A 13,439-nucleotide genomic window follows, 5' to 3' on the forward strand; every position below is an offset into this window, starting at 1 on the left:
TTGACTGTTTTTTTCTTCCTTATGTTCCAAATCATTGATTTGAACCCCAGTTTCCTTCCTTTCACCATTGGGTTTGTGTGGATTTTCCTTTGTTTCACTTAGCATAGCCTTCACTTCTTCTCTTATGTGTTTCCCATACTCAAGCATATCTGTTAAGCCTGTGAGCATCTTTATCACCAGTGTTTTGAATTCTGCATCTGTTAGGTTGTCTATCTCCTCATCTGTGAGGTTGGCTATCTCCTTGTCACTTAATTCTCCCACTGGAACCTTGATTCGTTCCCCCTTTTGGACCATACTTCTCTCTCTTCTCATTTTGTTTGCCTCCGCATCCCAGGTAGAGCTGTCGCTCCTGTTACGTTGTAAGGGGCAGAGCCTTAGGGATTCGTCATATAGGACAACCCACCCCATCATGCTGTGGCACTGTATGTGTGGGAGGGGTCTGAGAGAGAACAACCCCGATGTCCAGTACTCGCTCCCTTTCCAGGCACCTCCCCCACCTCCGCACCACAGTGGTGCCCCTCTAGCTGCTGCCCTGGCTGGCATTCCCAGAGTGGGTGGGTCTACAGATGTTCTATAACCATGGGAGCCCCTTAAACAAGCGGACTCTGTTGAGATCGGAAGTTTCCACCTCCACCCCAATCCCCACTGATCTGCACAGTCAGAAGCAATGAGGCTTCATTTTCCCCAGTGCTGGGACCCTGAGCTGCGATGTCCAGTGAGGAGCTGGGAATGCTCCCCTTTAAAACGCTTTCTGCTGGCCTGCCGCTGCCGCCTCTGCTGCCGCCACTGCTGCCTCTGCTACTGCCACCACCACACTGCCTCCTCTCTGCCCCAGCTCCGCCCCGCCACCTGTCTGGATGAGTATTTCTTCCCTACATCTTTGTTTGCTGGACTTCCATGCAGCTTGATCCCCTGGAACCCCTAGTTGCCTCCAGCCTTGAGGCAGTTGCACTCCTTCCCAGCTGTGGAGGGAGACATGGCATGTCCATCCATGCCTCCATCTTGGCTGGAAGTCTCTTAGTGTTTTCTTTATTAATGTCTTAGTGATTTCATATCCAACAGTTGCAGGGCTTAAAAAATTAAAATACAAATATCTGTTTATTTAGTAAAATGTTGCTAGTCAATATAGATAACTTGTAATATGAATTAATATGAACCCACAACCATTTAACTACTTTTAGAACACCCTGAAAGTGGTTTTAATAGCTAGATTTAATGACAAATGTTTGTAAAGATGTGACAGTCTCTTTGAAAGCATTAATATTTAACACGTAGCATGGAACTCTTCCCATTTGGAGCTTGAGGCAGTGCAGAGCTCTGTCAAATACAGACATATTGCTAATTGACTACTGTTGGAGAATAAAGTGGGCTTAAGCTGGCATTTGTGTAATTAGCTCTAAACTACATTTTGTTGATTGTGTGAGAAATTCAAAGCAAAAGGGACAAAGCTTCAGCCATGGCATTAAAAGGAACACCAGTGGAATATTTCTGAACTCTCTTTTCTGGGATCAATGTTCTTTCCTTCTAAGCAGCTCAGAAAAAAATTAATGAAGAGAACAGGCCAAGAAATGCTGCTGGGGGAATGCTCCTAGAATAAGACATGTAGACTTGGGGAGACTTTCCTATGAGAAATTGAGGGGGCTCAAAACTGCAGAGCTGTATTCCTTCAGTGTTCTCAACGTGGAGGCTGTTAACTGCTTACTCTCCGTGTAATACCCTTTGATGGCTCTCACACATTTAATCATCATTTTAACAAATGCGGTGGTGATATAATTGTAGAATTCATAACATTCTGTACTTGTCCTGGCAAGTTTGAGTACGAGATTTATCAGCATATATACCAATTTATTTTTCTCTCTTCTTTGTCCTGTTGCTCAGACAGATTTTAAGTGGCAGGAACTATGCATCATTGACAAGGAGTGTCTAAGGTTGTGTATGGTACAACACCAGACTGCAAGTTCAAACCTGGATCTTCACAGCCACTTCATGGCCACTCTGCTAGCATCTGAGGGAGGCTCCAGGCATCCGCATAGCTTCTTACTCTCTAGGGATTTAACTCTGAATCCCAGCCTCCTGGTCTTTTACCTGACTTTGTCAGGTCAATAGGAATGTTGATAACTCTTTTTACTTTTTTATCTTAAGGTCTAGCTAGATTTGATACAGGTGAAGAGGGCCTGCTTCTCTTTCCCTTTGCCAAGGTCTTTATGAGAATTTGGAGCTTACCTTTAATTGCTAGAGAAAGGGGTAGGGAAAAATACAGAAAAAACAGAGAGATATCCTTAATTGCCCAAACAAATCTGGCCTGACCCTCAATGTCCCTTCATCTGATTCTATCCAGGCCTCCTCTGACACCCGAAAGTGGATGGGAGTTATCTCTGGGCTCCATTTACCTGACACCATATAAGGGTGAATTCAGAGTGGAACAGAGTTCTGCAAGAAAATGTTTGTCCTAGTGCCTTTCCAATAATTCTTTTTTTATTTTTATTTTTTATGTTTTTTTTAATGTGTTTTATTGATTATAATGTTACATTTGTCCCAATTTCCCTTCCATCTGCTCCCCTCCACCCGGTGGCCCCCTCCCTCCAGTTGTTCCCCCCCCCTTTTAGACCATGTCCATTAGTTGTGCATATAGTTCTTCTCAACCTCTCTCTGTCTATTCCATTCCCTCCTACCATGATTCTTAATTCCTATATCATCTCCCTCCCTCTCCCCGTTCCCCCTCCCTGTTGACCTCCCCCCAATATGTTCCCCATACCTATAGTTCTTTTTCCACTCTCGTTGCCTGTTTAGTTTGCCTTTGTTTCAATTCCCTAGCTTCTGTTGTTGTTTCTTGTGATGCAGTTTTCATTTTAGATTTCATAGTTTTGATCCTCCTTTTTCTAAACCAGTCCCTTTAACATCTCATATAACAGTGGTTTGGATCTAATGAACTCTTTCAGTTTTGTTTTGTCCTGGAAACACTTTCTCTGCCCTTCTATTCTGAATGACAATTTCACTGGATAGAGTATTTGTGGTTGTAGGTTTTTGCTTTTCATTACTTTGAATATTTCTTGCCAGTCCCTTCTTGCCTGCAGGGTCTCCCTTGAGAAGTCAGCTGATAGTCTAATTGGGACCCCTTTGTACATGATTCTTTTCTTCTCTCTTGCTGCTTTTAAGATTCTCTCTTTATCTTTAACTTTTGACATTTTGATTATAATGTGTCTTGGAGTGGTTCTCCCTGGGTCCAGTTTTTTTGGAACTCTCTGTGCTTCCTGGACCTGTAAGTCTATTTCCTTCCCCAAGTTTGGGAAGTTCTGCTTTATTATATTTTCACTTAATTTTTCAATTTCTAGTTCATCTTCTTTGCCCTCTGGAAAACCAATGATTCTTATGTTGGGCCTTTTATAGCTGTCCTAGAGGTTTCTGATCCTCTCATCCTTGCTTCCCGTTTCCTCTCTCTGCACTGGTTGACTGTTTGTTCCTTCTCTGTGTTCTGGTTTGTTGATATGAACTCTGGATTATTTTTTCTCACCATCTGTCTCGTATGTGGTTTTGTTCCTTTCAGTATGAGTGTTTTTCGCTTCTTTCTTATCTTTTTCCTGCTCTTTTGTGAATTCTGTAAGCCACCTGATAACAATGGCCCTGAACTGAGCCTCTGACAGGTTTCTTATTTGTTCATCTGTCAGATTCCTCATCTGTTGCCTGGTGAGCTGCGCCACGGGGATTTCTATAGTTGTCTGCCTCATTTTGACAGATGCGTTTTGTTTTCTTGGGCCGGCTATAGGGGGCAGTGCCTTTGTACTCATCACGACCCAGCGACCGGCGGTGGTCCAGCAACCTTTCTCGCTGCGCTGTGGTGCTTTGTTGTCACAACCCAACGACCGGCGCCTGTCCACGACCTATTTCGCAGCCCTGTGGTGCTTTGTGTGGGGGCGGGGGTCCAAGATGGATTCACAGGGTTATTCCGCTAGGAGACCGGGATCCGTCCTCCCGCCCTCTGGGCCTCACTGTTCAAGGCGATGTGGTGGCTGCTTCTCCCAGCGTTGGGGTCGCGAGCTGCCGGGGGTTCGACTGCAGCTGAGATTGTTCTCCCTGCCGCTGTCCCTGGTGCGACCGCAAACAGCACCGCAGGATTTCGCTCGTCCTACCTGCCCAGAGAGCGCCGCTGGTTTATAACTTCATACGTTGGGCTTCCGTGTAGTTTTATTTTCTGGAATTTCTAGTTTTTTTTTTTTTTGTTTTGAAGTAGTTGTATTCCTCTCTAGTTGTAGAGGGAGACCGAGCGTGTCCGTCTAAGCCTCCATCTTGGCCGGAAGTCCGCCTTTCCAATAATTCTTATGACTTAGTACAGGGTTCACCCTGGCTGGTTTGGCTCAGTGGATTGAGCGTCGGCCTGCGAGCTAAGTGTCGCTGGTTCGATCTTCCAGTCAGGACACATCAGAGAAGGAAAACTCTGACTCCAAAAAACCTCCGCTGCCTTGCGGCATACCTCTTCAGGGGAAAGGCTAAGGGAGTAAACCCCGACAGAAAATCCGGAGCCGGAGTCCCTAAGGCGGTTTGACGTTGTAGTCAACACCGGCAACTCCTGCGGCGCACCTGAAGCCAAGCTGTATTGACTCCGTCTTTCCCTTGGACCCTTCAGCTGCGAAGAGGGGGGGGGGGGGGTCTGCTGCATGGGCAACAGCGGGCCCTCCATGTTACCCTGCCCAGGCTCTGTAGCTTCAGCTTCACTGGAGAGGACACTCCAGCGTCATCGCAAGATGTCGATTCAACACGGGAGGAGACAGATACCGTGTCACTCCCGAGTCAGACTGCACAGCCATTCTTGGCGGTGCAGATAGACTCTTAAGAAGCTACACCATCGTCTCTCGAGACGGACGGCTGCCGACGAGTACAGGGTTCATGTATATATCTCTTAAGACTCCATTTTGCCCAAGACTTATTGTACATGAGCTTTTGCTCCTGGGGACAAGGGTGGAGGAAGAGAGAGTGAGGCGTCAGAGCTGATATTTGGAGGGACACTTTTATTGCTTTTTCAACAGCTCAAGATGAGTATTTAAATTTGTAGTGAAGAATATATATCAAGTATATTGCCTTTAATTTAATTTTAAATACTTAAAACTTTAAAAATGGAGAGTATGATATATTTGTAGGTAGTTTACTTCAATATATAGTCTAAGAACAGGAATGATCATTCCATCAGTGGTTCTGCATTTGAAAAACTCTCTTCTGAGTCCGCACTCCAGAGACAGGAAGTACTCTAAATGTTGCCTTCGGAACCCTCTGTAGAGAGCTCATTAACCTTCAGGAAGGAGGTTAAAGATGCAAGTATAGAACAGGCACCTCTAGAAAGGGATTTATACATTTGGAGAAATCAACAACTCAACACCCTTTGAAAGGTATTCTGTTCGAAGGACTCATTCTTGTTGTTAGATACTACTTATATCTACTCAAAGAACCGAATGATTGGGAAGCTCAAATTGGTTCAGGTCACTTTGCAATACCAAGAAGAGTATTGATAAAATGAAGCACAGTAAACACTAACACTTCTTCATAGGATGGTCATACAATTTGTTTTCCAAATTGAGGAATTTTTGACTACAAAAGGGGCAGGGTTAATAATTAAGCCAGGACAATCGGAATAAATGAGGACACTCCAGGGAAGTATGGTCAGTCAACTTTTTGTATCTACCACTGTGCTAAATTCTACGCATAAAAAGTAAATATGGCCCTGATTGGTGTGGCTCAGTGGGTTGGGCATTGTCCCACAAATGAAAGTGTTGCCCTCTGGATTCCTGGTCAGGGCACATACTGGGTTGTGGCCAGGTCCTGGTTGGGTTTGTACAATAGGCAACCCATTGATATTTCTCATTAATGTTTTACTCCCTCTCTTTCTCCCTCCCTTCCCCTCTCTTTAAAAATAAATAAACAATTACAAAAAAGTAATTGTGTTTGAATTTATAGCAACAAGAAGTAGTGAAGTGAAATTGACCAGCTGAATATAATTCCTATTTTCACTGCATTTACCTCCAAAATTCCCAAATAGGAGGATTGAGAAGCACTGTTTTTCTGGACACTACTCTGTTCCCACCCTGGTGAAGTCTTTATTAGCCTTTGACATCTGTGCCCCAATTCATTTTAAAATATTAACCCTGTTAATAAATGGCAACAAGAATTAGAACTTAAAGTTTCTATCATAAATTCACTTCTCCAGTAACTTAAAAAATGAGAAGATAAGTTTCTAAGACAAATACAAAGAAAAAAGTCATTTTTCTTCTTTCTTTTGTATTCTGGTATAACTTATACACAGGGCACAGTGAATTGTTACTGCCACATAGATCATTATATAGAACACTCTTGCCTTTGCAGAAGGCTTCCTTATGCCTCCTTGGTAAGCTGATATTCAAGAATTGTTGCCAAGTTTTATATTTAGTCTCAAGCTCTTTGAATTCAAAGGCTTGGGAAGCTGCTCTAACAGTAGGGATTGGTAAATTCTCGCCATGACTCCAAGGAAGGAAAGAAGGAAGGGAAGAAGGAAAAAAGGAAGGAAAGAAGGAAGAAAGGAAAGAAGGAAGGAAAAGGAATGAAAATGGGAAAGGAGCAAACAGAGAAATAGTAGGAGAAAATTAGAGGAATAACCTCTGTCCAGCTCTTCTTTTTCCTTACTCCTTCCAGAAAGAATAAACAACTAGCTTTCTGCATCTTTAATAACATGCTTTCAAAAAATAAAAATAATAAGAAATATAATTTATTGAGTGTTCAGTATGGGCCTGGGAACCAGGCATCATGCTAGACACTTTATGTACATTATGTCAACACACCTCTGCAATCACCCTGCAAAATGCAGAGTAGTATCATTGTCCCCATTTTACACTTGAGGAATCTATAAGTTTCAGAAATGTTAAGTGATTTGACCTAAGCCACACAGCAAGTAAGTATTGGAATCAGGATTCAAATATTTTCTGCCATCATAAAGATCTTCTGCTGGCCATGTAAATGCTATTCCAGTGTATGCTTCTCATCTATAAAATAAAAGGTGGACTCAGCATGGGTTGAAGAACTGGATTGGCAATGATTTTTCTCCAGTCAATAACACTGGTTTGCAGTTTACAACCGGTTAGTGCCTTCTTTTACACACACACACACACACACACACACACGTATGTATGTATTTTTTTGAGGGTACATTTTTTAAAGCTGGGGACAAGGAAACAGGAAGGGCTTAGGCTAGAAGAAGCAATAGGAGAGAGCCTAGGCAGGGCTGCTTTGACTCACTGAATAAGTCAGAGAAAGCGGGATCTTGGAGACAGGTTCAGGGGATGAGCTGCCACTGCCCATTGCTCCCCTGGTTGTAAGTCTCTTGGGGACCCTTAGAGTTTAGGAGATGCTTGTTTGTGGGGGAAGAAAAATATGGGCGTCCTCCCAGGAGGGAGAGCACCTATTCTTCTGTATTTTTGAAAGCAATATATTAACTCACAAAAAGAAGCTGTCTCTTGTCAGCACTGAGTCAACTGTAACTATGGGAGAAGATTTCTAGTAAACCTGGAACAATGTCATTTACAGTTATGGATTGGAGATTTCTTCTGCTATTAGGAATTCCAAGAGGAAAGTGAAAAGAGAGAGATGAACCAATCGTCTGGAGATATAAGAACATATTTATTTGAACCATATATAAAATTGTAGTTTTGTAGGTCAAAAAGACTAGAATGTCAGCAGGATAAGATGATTCAATTGAACATTTCTGCAGTCAAAGAAAATCTGTGATTTGAGTAGCAGCTCTCTTAAAATTAGGCATTATTCTTTAATTCTAAACCTTATGCTTTCTCTATAAACAAAACCAGAGTCTATTTGCCTAGCTTTTACATCTTGATCTTGAAAAATAACCATATCACTCTTAAACAAATCACTGTGTATATTCTCTCGGGAAGACTTTATTAATTTATTTCTAAAGAGAGACCATTTTAAGTATGTTGAGACACAGATGGCCTCTGTGATATCAGGGAACAGCTGCAGGATGGGTGTGCTGGATGCTGGGTGTCCCTCAGGGTGGACGTGGCATGTGGTGCTTCCACTTGAGGAAGCTTCTCTCAGGGACAACATGGGCTTTGCCAGTGGGAAAGTGCCAGGCCTTAAAATGGGAGCAAAGGGACTTGGGGACTAAAATAAAACTCAACCAAATGGTGGAAACACGCTCAACTCCTTAATTTAACTGATTAGAGCCAACAGGCGTCACTGTGCAGAACATTTGCTCCCATCCCAAATGCCATTAAAGCAGCAGTGGACCTATTTCTAGGCTTAGCTCTGGATTGATGGGGGATGAACTAACAGTGGATTTGGTTTCAGCCTGGGGTTACTGTGACATGGTGACAGACTGCAGTCACTGCAAAAGTCTGTGGGCATCAAGTGTTCTCTGGAGCACATACCTGCTCAGAGGAGATTTCTCAGCCCCTGAGGAACACACATTCTTCTAACCCAATACAAATGCAACCCCAATTCCTACCCTATATTACTTGGCTTTATTGCTTTAATACAGGTGCATGGCAGCTTAGACTTCAGAGTTTCAAGTAGAGTTGGGTTAATTTGTACTAGGCTGGCTTAATGTTTAATCATTGCCTCTTAAGATTGCACGATGTTGCTGTAGAGGGTACAAAAGAGGGACAAAGCTATCTTTTTCTGTTCTGAGGTTTGGGATAGTAGTTACCAGTAAGAGAAAAACATAGATGGCTTTGTTTGAAGGCAGTGTATAGAATTCCTGACAATCCTGACCTTCAACCAGTAGGTCTGTGCCTCCTCCTACCGCCTCACCCCCTTGATCTGCTGCTCGCTGTGTGTCCTTGAATTACTTAACCTCTTTGGGACTATTTACTCATTTGCAGAAAGAAACACTTGAAAATCTCTAAGAATCTTAAAAGTACTGACATGCTGAGTGAAAATGTAAGAGTACCTTTAAGGATTAAAGGTGCCATATAGAGAATTGTTATGTACAAATCCTCCCAAATCAGCTCTTTCAAACTCTGCTGTTAGGTGACTGATCATATCATCAATTCCATTTTACAAAAGTGGGATTATTGTTCTAATAATTTAATTGAAATGTTTATTGAGAACCTGTGCTAGGCACAGAAGCTTATCCAGGTTTGTTGGAAGTGACCCATATGATTTAGGAGACCCCCATTACAAAAAGACACTAATCGATACCAACAGGTGCAAAAGTGAGTATTTATTTAGAATGAGGAAAGAAATTATAATATGTCACCGGAGGCTTAGAGATTTAAATTCCTTGCTTCTGAGTTCTCTTTAGGGAATCTACTAGGATCACTTACATAGATATTATTTTAACTGAACTCTGGCTTTCCCTTGTCATGTAGATAGAATGTTCTACAGCTCCCAGCAACTCCTAGCACTCAGTGAGGCCTGTGTGAGTGAGCAAATGTGAAGTTTAAATTTCATGATGCTTCAAGCTAAATCTGCCTCTAAATTCTTTAGGGAATCAAGGTACATAAGATAGAATCCCCAGTCCCCCCAAAACGACAGTGGGTTGTAGCTATTAGACTTCCCAAACAAAGAGCTGCCTGCTAGTGTTCATGTACCGGGAATAGTTCCTCAGGCCGGCAACAGGATTCAGATGATGACATTTATTTATTTTATTTAAGTTTTTAATTTTGAAATAAATTTAGGCTGACAGAAAGGTTGTAAAGAGAGTACGTAAAGTGACTATATATTCTTCACCTGCCTTAATATTAACATCTTGCAGTGTACTATTATTGACGCCAGGAAGTCAACGTTCTCACAATACTATTTGTGAAGTTACAGACTTTATAGTTTAGCAGTTTTTCTCCAAATTTTCACCACTAATCAGTTTCTGTTTCAGGATCCAATTTGGGACCCACGTCACATTCATTTGTCATGTCTCTTTCATCTTTTCCTATTTGGGACACCCCTCAGTCTCTCTCTTACTTTTATAATTTTGACACATTTCAGCGTCCCATTCAGGTATTTTTTTAGACTGTTTCTCAAGTTGTGTGGTTTGATGTTTTCTAATGATCACACTGAGGTTACATATTTTTGATAAGAAGACTACAGAAGTGACATTGTGCTCCTGGATCATAATCCAATGTTATTATTTATTTTCTTGTTAAATTAGGGGCTGCTTCAGGCCAAATCCTGTGTCAGTTGAACATTCCCTTAAACTTTCTCTAGCATTTCTTTACTTTGTGGTACCAAAAGATGCTTTAGACTCATCTTGTGTTTTTCTTTCCTCAACCCCGGAATCAATCACTTTCTCAAGAAGCCACATACCAGGCCTTTTTGATTACTGTGTTCTACTCTTTGTGCCTAAATTCCTGGGTCTTGGATAGGTTATTTCCTAAAACAAGTCAAATACATGCATTATCATGGACCTATGTATTCCTTTTCTAACTGCAATTGTAAAAGAAGCCAGGATGTGAATTCTGGTCACACTAGCAAGGGCTGAGTATGCTAAAGGGCTTCCAAGCAAGCCTTACAAGGCAGTTTCTAAGGGAATAGGTCACTTGGGAATAGGTCATCCTTGACACTTTCCTTCCCTTATCTCCTGGGTCCAACAGGCCCCCACGTGTAAAATCTCTCAAGCCCGTCCTCTCTGCTCATTCTCGCTGCGACTTCTTGGGGTCTGGTCTTCCCAGTGCTTCCCTAGGACATCGTCCATCCTCTTAATGGTCTCCCTGCCTCTAGGCTTTCCTTTATCCAACCCATTTTCCTGGTGGATGCATAAATAGTCTTTCTATTTGCAAATCCAGCCTTATCATTCTGCTCTGCTGAATATGGAGAAGAGGATGGTTTTTCTGAACTTATCATCAGTGATATGGCTTCCTAATATTGACAGAAATTGTTCAGAAACTTTAGTGTAAATTGGAATTAGCTGAGGGCTTGTTAAAACACAGACTGGTAGGTTGCACCCCCAGATTTCATAATCAGCAGGACTGAGATGGGATCTGAGAACATGTACCTGCCACAAGTTCCCAGGTGATACTGATGATGCTGGTTTAGATAACCAATGGCAGCAAGGGAATATCCAACATGCTGAACAGGAAACCCAAGACCATTTCACCACTATGTCCATTCACATGCCTCCCATCTCTCTCTACCTTTTCTGCAAACATGATGACCCTTTGCATGTCTTTGTGTGACTCTGCGCATACTGGTCTGCCATTTTCTCCTAGTCTTCCATGTTCTTCTACATTTTGTGGATGACTGTCATGGCTGTCCTCTCTACAGTCTTCCTTGATCCTCCAGCCTCAGAAGGACTGTCTCTTCTGCAGTCCCATGGTCCCGATAATCCTTACGGCGAGAATGACAGCTTGGTTTGGAGTTAGTTGTTTACTCATTTGATTCTCCCAGGAGTTTGTGAGATCCCTACAGGCAGGAAAGTGCCAAAGTCTTTCTCAGCATGGGCTTCCCTGCACCCAGCCCTCATAGCATCTGCACAGAACAGGCACTGAAAACATGTTGGTGAATGACACAACATCTTCAAGGAAGGTATTATAATTCTTTATGCTAAGGAAAGTAATAAAGAGTTTGCAAGAACACTTTAAGACTTATTAGTGTTACATTCCAGATAGAAAGGATATTTTCAATAAGAGTGTAACCCAAGATACAAAATGGGCCCAATGATTTAGGGACTCAGATCCGTTCTTTAAACCAGCTCATTAGAATCAGTGTCTTCTCACGAGTCTGGCAACATGACATGAAGTGAAACAGAGCTTTGGCAATTCTGCTGTGATCAAGATGATTATTAATTCAGTCCTCATTCCTGCCTGTGCTGTTAATCAGATAATGAAAAATAGTCAATTCCCTTTTTGCATCCTATTTTTGCTATCAACATGTGCCAGCTGCTACAGTGACGGTGCATCACACCCATCTACCTAATTGTAGAAGCAGAGCTCTTTACCAGCCTTTGGTGGTCATTAAATAGACTTTGAGGTCTGTGAACATGAATGAAAAATAATCACACATTAATTTTCACTAAGTTCTAACTAACATTAAGCATTCCCTCATTTACTAATATAGGCAACAAACAGGGTTGTAATTGCATCACCTAAGGCTTTATCACTGGTAGAATCACTCATATTTTTATACCACATGATAACAGTTATTTCTTTTCATCATTACTTCAAAATTACAATAGTTATAAGATACACCACTAGATTTTGTTATTAGATATATTAATAAAGAAGCACATATACTACACACATTTAAAGCTACTTTGATATCTACATGTTAATATAGTTGATTTCCTTTGTAATCCTACATATAAAAGTTATTCACATATTTAAAACAAAAATCCTATGTGCTTTATTTTATATATTAAAGTATTATTCTGACAAGGGATACATAGCTTTCAGCAGGCTGTTAAAAGTGTCCATGATGCCAGACAGGTTAATTGCCCCATTGTAGAAGGTAAGGTTAGGATTGCATTCTCCTGACATCTATTTACAACATAAATTTTGTATGAGTATTTTTAAAAAGCGATAGGAGAAAGTCAAGTTCACTCTGGAGGTTCCAATTTCCCTTTAAGGGGTTCAGAAAATAATAGAATGGTTAATGACTTGTAGCAGTGTTTTTCTTCTATTATTATATACAAACTGCAAGTGAAACAGTCCTTCATTTCTTGGGCTACATGCTCGCAGTGCAGTAATAGTTAAACTAATTTCTGATATGTCTCATCTCATTATATATCTATGCAATAGTCTCTTTCAATTTTAAATTGAGCTTCAGGGAAGATTAAATACTTAGGTATTCCAGCTTGTATAAAATTTCCAGATCCACTCAAATTAGACTTCCTCTGTATAAATGACCCTAATCATTCTAATTTAACGAGATGAAGCTTATTTCCTTTTGACAGAGCCTGTCATGTTGAATCTCACCCATGGAGATGAATAGCATGCCAAATGGGTAGTAAGTATTCCAGATGTTGCCTTGCCACTTTCCAGCAAAGTTATTAATAAAGTCAGTTGCTTCTTGTCTTTTTTCAATCCTCTAATATTGCTGAGAATATAAACTTCCTTGCTCCTCACTGAGATAGAGTAACTTAAAAGTACACAGTCAATGGGCTGCTACAGAGGAAGGTGGTTTTTATAAAAGCACCTGTGTGTCGTGAATGGTACAACAGACACTCCTAGGGCAACGTAAGCTTGGGTAGGACTGTGGGTGGGAGGGAGTAAAAAAGGATGTGAAGATTGCGACAGAGCTCTGAGTTTGAGGGTGTGTGTGTGTGTGTTGGAGGGCACTGAACAGCAGAAGAGCCATTTTCTTTACTTTGGGTTAGAAATAAGAATAAACATAGGAATAGCTACCGCAACAGCTCCTTGATTAAAATGGAACTGCCCTAGCTAGAGTGTGGCAGGAAGCTTGGAGGCCTTTTGATTCATCCTCTAGCCATAGCTTTGCCCTATCCTTGCAGCAGCCAGGAGTGACCTCTAGGT

The sequence above is a fragment of the Furipterus horrens genome, unplaced genomic scaffold (genome assembly GCF_987537825.1).
Source record: "Furipterus horrens unplaced genomic scaffold, mFurHor1.1.pri manual_scaffold_1, whole genome shotgun sequence".
NCBI classification, from domain to species: Eukaryota; Metazoa; Chordata; class Mammalia; order Chiroptera; family Furipteridae; genus Furipterus; species Furipterus horrens.